The sequence below is a fragment of the Pecten maximus genome, chromosome 13 (genome assembly GCF_902652985.1).
Source record: "Pecten maximus chromosome 13, xPecMax1.1, whole genome shotgun sequence".
Classification (NCBI taxonomy): domain Eukaryota; kingdom Metazoa; phylum Mollusca; class Bivalvia; order Pectinida; family Pectinidae; genus Pecten; species Pecten maximus.
The window spans coordinates 9,312,989-9,320,829 of record NC_047027.1 but is presented as its reverse complement, the minus strand read 5'-3'; the positions used below and the strand labels follow the sequence as shown (position 1 = coordinate 9,320,829).

The window sequence follows — 7,841 nt, the reverse complement described above, 5'->3', positions numbered from 1 at the left end:
CTACCCTATCTGCCTTGACACCGTGATCCAGTAATAATTGTACGATCTCTGTATGGCCTCCTGCCACCGCACTATCCAAGGCAAAGGACTGCAGACAAGAATCAATAGAAATGAATATATTAGTATCACTATCTCATATACCAGTATATTACAATAATATCATATCCCGTACAATAAGACATGAAACGATAATTATTTGAATAATTGGTCAACAAGGTTACTAAAAAGGGTACCTTTGTTTGACAAGTGCCAGATCGTGTTGAATAGTAGTTTCAACCAAAATTTATATTCGTGAATGTATACTCAAATAGATATTTAAACCAATTGTTGCAATAAATAGAACGAACAATATTGATCACTGGTAAAAATGTTTGTATTCATTTTCTCAAACAAAATAAGGTCAAATTAGCTACAATTTGAAATCGTTTAAGTAGATATATTGACACACATACCCTATCTGCCTTGGGACCATGATCCAGTAATAATTGTACGATCTCTGTATGGCCTCCTCCCACCGCTGTATCCAAGTTACGGGGCTGCAGACCAGAATCACCAGAAATGAATACATTATTATCACTATCTCATATACCAGTATATTACAATAACATCACATTTCGTTCATATATTTTCAGTTTGTTTCTAGTTGAAAATTTCGGGTATATTTACACGTCAAACCTGCTTTGTGCTTTTGAAACTTTTGTTACAATTAAACTAGTATCGAAAGTTGTATGATGCATGAATAGTCTAACAAGTTGTTAAAACGATTGATTATAATAACTTTTGTACAGACCCGTGTACGTTCGCAGTTCCGATTTAAGCGTAGCGTTTCCGTAGCACTTCCGTAGTATTACCGTATCACTACCGTAGCATTTCCGTAGCATTACCGTAGCATTTGCGTTTACCTATTTTCACTCGCTGACCGTCTCATAACCGTTCGGTAGAAAATTTTGCGGAGTGTATTTTTTATCGAAACGAAATTTAGTTAAATATACTTACCGAACGTCACTAAAGCATAGTAGCGACCGCAAATAATTTAATAAGGAGGTGAGACTTAAATATATATGGTTATACACCTTTCTGTATCTTTGTTTAGAAAAAATAACACTCTCACAAAAAAAACAAGTCAAGTCACGTGGTCCATCGATCTTAGTGTGATAAAAAATGGCGGATCCTAGTATAGTAGTCGACGCATTACGATGGAAACGAAGATCGTGTCAAATAAACAATATTTCCTTTACTGTGCTATAGTCAAACCTTTAAAACAGTTCCGTGTAATATGCACTGGTCAGGCTACATGTATAGGGTACAAATGGTCCAGACAGTATCACACAGGTAAACTAGGGTAGTTAGACTTAATTGTCAGCGATGATACAAACAACACAGCATGTTGTACACTGGTCAACTAAAGGTACAGTATTCTGTGGACCAAGTGATACTAGGTGTGAAAGGTAGAACAATAAGAGATAATTATGACCTACAGGTAAGGCTATAGACTGCTTCATAAAACTTGGCTTCCAACATTAATGAGAATGTCATCGTGATCTACGGAGTTATTCATTATTTATTTCAGTTTTAAAACCCAAAGGTCTAATCACAAAATTGATAACAAATTGATAAAATCAGAGACCGTATAAATGTGATATATATTTCTCTCGGTAAATATACGACAGGAAATTCAAATCTATATCTTCGGATCAAATGTATGTCTCTAATAAAGAATAACAAGAGTAAATTAATTACATATTAAGGGCAAATACGGTATATAAAGTACATACGCATGTGAAATAGAACTGATGTTCTAAATAGAAATCATCCAGACAATCAAGTAAGTCATATAATGAACAGTAAAAAAGAGACTTAATTCTGAAAACAAATCCTCGTCCGACATACATCTCTCAAGTGAGACGTTAAAAACTGTCAGGAATATGACAAACGTAGTTTTAATTAATTAGGACTCTTTTAAGAACATTACAATTTCTTACAATAATCTAGCATTTACAGGGATAAAGCAGGGTTGAGCTACTCGACCTAGTAAAAAAAAAGTGTGGAACTAAAAAAGTTAAATTGTCCTGTAAAAGTTCGATCAAGCAGACTATGTACAGATTTTAATAAAAACATATGTATTAATGCCTACATACCAGACTAGGTAAGTTGAATTGTGTACAAAACATGTAATATAGACTATGTTCGTTTAATTTTGATTTAAACACGTAAAAGATGTAAAAGAGAGGGTTAATCATTTGAATCGCGTAGTTTAAGGACTGATATTATACAGATATTTTTTGCATCATCACACCAACATCATCGTCAAAGTTGGAATAGCAAAAACTTTTCTTCGTGGCAACGTTGCTTTACTTCATTAAGAAACACATCCGCAGCTAGTTTGATAGAATTTTATAATTATTGGTATGCACAAAAAATATTTGCTTTGGTGTCTTTTCTAAAATTGTTATTTTGTAAAAAAAAAAATTAAAAATAATAAAAAATAACACACACACCCTCACACATATACACAGATTTAAATAACAGTCATACAAGACACTTGTTAATACTTCTATTATAAAAAGCATACATTTGTAATTTAAACTCTTGAGATGGTGATGGTTTCATGATATATGTAAACTTAATAAATTTCGATTTTTACTGTGAATATCTAAGATTTGTTATAAGTAGCCCCTATAAATTCATTTGAATCATTATTGTATAAGTCATATTCAACTTGACATTTTCATATTTTCTTTCATGAAAGTAAGAACAGGCTACTGCTATAGTTTAAACTCACTCAGGTGTAAAATTTGATATGTTGGCCAGGTAATACAGGTAAATTTCTGTATGTTGGCTAAGTGAGAATAAGACATAATTGGACCCCGGGGGGTTAATTGGGGACAGATCACCTGGCCAGGTATATCACGTGCCAGACATAAAAGAGCAAGACTGATCGGCATCTTACAGGTAAAGTGTGATAGGATGCATGTCCTCAAGGCTGTGGGGTTGCATATTGCGCCCAGTTGGCCATTGGCAACAGGCCTTTCATAGATGTTTGGCTTCAATGTAATGTACCTGTGGTCTGGACATGTACATGTCTCAAGATCTGTCGACAGAACATACCATGTACAATATCATATAGATGACTTGTATTGTAAAAAAACCTTTCAAGTTGAGAATAGCAATGTAAAAGAAACTTTAATAAATTAACATTCAATTAAAATTTAAAATATTAATATTTTGTTTGACAAAATATTTACATGAAGTACATGTTCACCTGAGTCAGCCATTAGTAGGCCTCTGACACAAACTGATGTATTGTAATAGAAGCATGTAAATGATTAAAATGATCGCAAACAGCATAAAAATTAATTTCAAAAGTAGATTCTTCACTCTACACTGTTGAAGTCTTTATATATTGAATCAAAGTATTACCGGGTTATGTCCTTTGTGATAATAAGTTTAAAAAAAAAACTATTGTGCACTAATTATACGTTTACTTCAGTACTTTAAATTTCGTGCACTCCTCACTTCTCCTAGGGTGCAACGGTTAACTGATTGTCACTCAACTGTAGTTGTAGTCCATTAATAAATATGTTCAGAGTGTTATCCATTATCACGTAAACATACAGAGTCTGCTCCATTGCAGACGTGTGATATTAGAGACATATATATGTATCTGGTTATATACACGTATCTGATTGCACATGTACATTGTATAGTCTTAAGTATATAAATATTGATGTTTTGTTTTTATTTTTGTTCCCTCCCCATGCAGCCAGAATTTCCTCTGACCCGACATCAGACTTTTAAACAAATCGTCAATGCTTACACTCCATTAATATGTACCAGTGATTGTTATATATAGACTTGCCAGGCATGTACATGTACTTGACTTAATTGTCCCCCTAACTTGTTGCCATGGGTACTAATCCCCCTCCCCACCGCTATCAACTTCACCTAATGGCCATGGATATACACTTGATTAGGAGTCACCGGGCTCAGGTGTGTTAGTCATAACCACACGTGGTCAGTTTCTCCTTTTTACAATTAGCCCTAGGCGGGTCTATTCATAGCCTGGTCAATCTGTGTTCAGAATTCTTGTTCTGTTTACCTGTACCTAAATTAACACTTTGATACAAGTTTTACAATTCAATTAGTTTATTACTTAATCCTTAGGGTTTATCAGTACAAATGCGGTGAATAAATGCAGTGAAAATATAGATAAATACATAAAACAAAACGATAAAGTTCGGACACACAGAGACAACACATACGCGACCGCAGCGCTAGTGTAGAGAGTGATTTTATTTTAAAATTAAATACTATCGTCTTTTGTTGCCGAGAATAATAAATTATGACCTTAATATTTCCGGTTTCTAAAAGTTGTACAAATTCTCGCAAACTGAGGTTTTCTATAGTAGTACAGTTTGATAAAACGTTCTTCCACTTCCCGATACAACATTCACTCCATCAGACACCTTTCACTGTCGGTTCTACGAGTTCGCTTCGTCTAGGATCCGCTTTTTATAAGAACCAGATAATTTATTCAGAAACGGTCGATTATTTGTGAGCGTCAACCGTAGTATTTCCGTAGCATTACCGTAGCACTTCTGTAGCATTACCGTACCACTTCTGTAGCATTACCGTACCATTTCCGTAGCACTTCCGTAGCATTACCGTACCATTTCCGTAGCGTTTGCGTTTAAGACGGAACAGCGAACGTACACGGGTCTGCACAATAAAACATGAAACGGTAATTATTTGATGACCGAAGAGTCTAACAAGTTATTAAACTGATGGATTCTAATTACTTTTTGAATCGATGATTTCGATCATTTTATAGATACTTTCTGTGAATTCAAATGTATAAGAGTCAACGTTTAAATATTTGCATCTAATATATCATACGTCTTTACAGTAAATACAACACAATAAATATTTGATATGATAACCATACGGCCATAATGAATAATTGGTCAACAAGGTTACAGAAAGGATACCTTTGTTTGACAAGTATCAGATCGTGTTGAATAGTAGTTTCAATCAAAATATATCTTCGTGAATGTACAAATGTATACTCAAGTATATATTTTAACCGATTGTTGCAACAAATAGGAGAAATAATGAAAACTGGTAAAAATGTTTGTATTTAATTTTTCAAACAAAATAAGATCAAATTAGCTACAATTTGAAAACGTTGAAGTAGATATATTGAAACACCTACCCTATCTGCCTTGACACCGTGATCCAGTAATAATTGTACGATCTCTGTATGGCCTCCTGCCACCGCACTATCCAAGGCAAAGGACTGCAGACAAGAATCAATAGAAATGAATATATTAGTATCACTATCTCATATACCAGTATATTACAATAATATCATATCCCGTACAATAAGACATGAAACGATAATTATTTGAATAATTGGTCAACAAGGTTACTAAAAAGGGTACCTTTGTTTGACAAGTGCCAGATCGTGTTGAATAGCAGTTTAAACCAAAATTTATATTCGTGAATGTATACTCAAATAGATATTTAAACCAATTGTTGCAATAAATAGAACGAACAATATTGATCACTGGTAAAAATGTTTGTATTCATTTTCTCTGTATGGCCTCCTCCCACCGCTTTATCCAAGATATGGGGCTGCAGACCAGAATCACCAGAAAAGAATACATTATTATCACTATCGCATATACCAGTATATTACAATAACATCACATCCCGTTCATATATTTTCAGTTTGTTTCTAGTTGAAAATTTCGCGTATATTTACACGTCAAACCTGATTTGTGCTGATGAAATTTTTGTTACAATTAAACTAGTATCGATAGTTGTATGATGCATGAATAGTCTGACAAGTTGTTAAAACGATTGATTATAATCACTTTTGTACAATAAGACATGAAACGATAATTATTTGATGACCGAAGAGTCTAGCAAGTTATTAAACCAATGTATTCTAATAACTTGCCGATTCGATGATTTCGCTCATTTTATATATACTTTCTGTGAATTCAAATGTACAAGAGTTGCCGTTTAAGCATTTCGAATCCTATATATCATACCTCTTTACAGTAAATGCAACACAATCAATATTTGTTATGATAATCATACCTCCATAATGAGCTATTGGTCAACAAGTTCACAGGATGGGAAACCTAGTTTTGACTTTGTCTGTTTAATGAACATTTTAAAAGTAACACGTTCTGTTGAATAGATGTTTCAACCATAATTAATATCCATGGAGGTATACTCGAATAAATGCTTGAACCGATTTTTGTAACAAGTTGGACGGGAACATGGGTTACTGGTAAAAATGTTTTATATATTTTACTGAAACAAGGCAATCTAATTAAAATTTGCATGGTCATTCTACCTACGTTACATGAACATCTAACAACATCCTATAAGGGGTCACGTTCTGATGACCTCCGATATGTGTGTATTTCACTTTAAGGCTGCGTTGTCTATTTGGCGATGTCGTCGAAGCAAAAGATTTCGGCACAGTATGTATATAGCTATATGCTTTGTCGGGACGAAATGATTTGAAACAAATTTACAGATTATACAAGCTATGCACTCTAGTTATGCTAATTCGGACACGTAAAATTCACTTCCAAGATTCTGGAAGTAGTCATTTGATTGGCTAATCCAAAAGGTCGCCCTGACGTGACCCCTTATGGGATGTTGTTAGATGTTCATGTAACGTAGTGAGAATGACCTTCTAGATTTTAGTTTGATTGGAAACAAGGTAATGTCGAAACTATTCGAAACAATTTCTGAACGTTAAAGTATACATATTGAAATACCTCCCGAATCTACTTTGGCACCATTATCCAGTAATAACTTCACGATCTCTTTATGACCATTTACCGCAGAATACAGTATTAGCACTATATCGGGAACAACCAACCATGTGAAAAACAATAGATTTTTGAAACATCCACCGTGTATAGAAAGTTGAGCCAAGGATAAAATGTGTGGCAGCCACTGATTGGCCAGTATGTTATAAAGTGAGAAAATAATTATGTAGCCTGATTGGTAACTACCCATAATAAATGTTGATATACATTTTGTAAGTCCGATTTATTTTTTCTCCCAAAAAAGTTCAGGTAATAATATTCATCAGGTAAACATTTCAGATTTTTGAGAATTTTTCCTGTGAAATTCACCCATTTTCAAAATGGCTACCCTGGAGAAAATTTGAGCTGAAGGACCAAACTATTTTTTTGTTGTTGTGTTATATTAGACCCTATACTTTTGTTATAAACCATAATTGTCATATTGAATTCAATTGAATTTGATTGAAATACTCCTAAAATTAACACTAAAGTCTATGGGAAAACCATTGGTTGGTTTTTCCTTATTATAAAGACGCAAATTAAAGGGAATATCATCTAAGAGTTAAATGTTTTAACATTGTTGTTTATAAGAATTGACAAATGCATGAACATTGAGTTGGATACAATAAAACAAACCTGATTCGGATCAGCACCATGCTTCAATAATAACTTGAGAATTCCAGTATGACCGTGTCTCGCAGCCGCATCCAATACACTTCCATACAGGAAAGACGAATCTCAATTACAAATTATCACCACTCAATCTTATCAAGATGGCGTTTCAATTTCTCTTTTATTTTCTTTCCGTTTGAGTTTTAATTACGTTTACATTTACATATTGTGCTTTTGAGATCGCTCTGCGTCCGTGGTCCATGGTCCGTCCGTCCTTCTGTCCGTCTGTCCCTCCGTCTGACCGTAAACAATTCTTGTTATTGCTATTTCTCAGAAACTGCTGAAGAGATCTTTCTCAAATTTCATATGTAGGTTCCCATTGGTGCCTTATTATGC

The 7,841-nt window shown here is 34.0% G+C and overlaps 1 long non-coding RNA gene across 1 annotated transcript; it reads right to left on the bottom strand.

Moving 5' to 3' along the window:
* Positions 1 to 444: 444 nt before the first annotated feature.
* LOC117341499 lies at positions 445 to 7,545 on the bottom strand. The gene is made up of 3 exons (XR_004535649.1): positions 7,470 to 7,545; positions 5,213 to 5,296; positions 445 to 536 (listed from the first exon to the last, which is right to left on the bottom strand). It is a non-coding gene; the product is annotated as an uncharacterized LOC117341499 (long non-coding RNA).
* Positions 7,546 to 7,841: the final 296 nt, after the last annotated feature.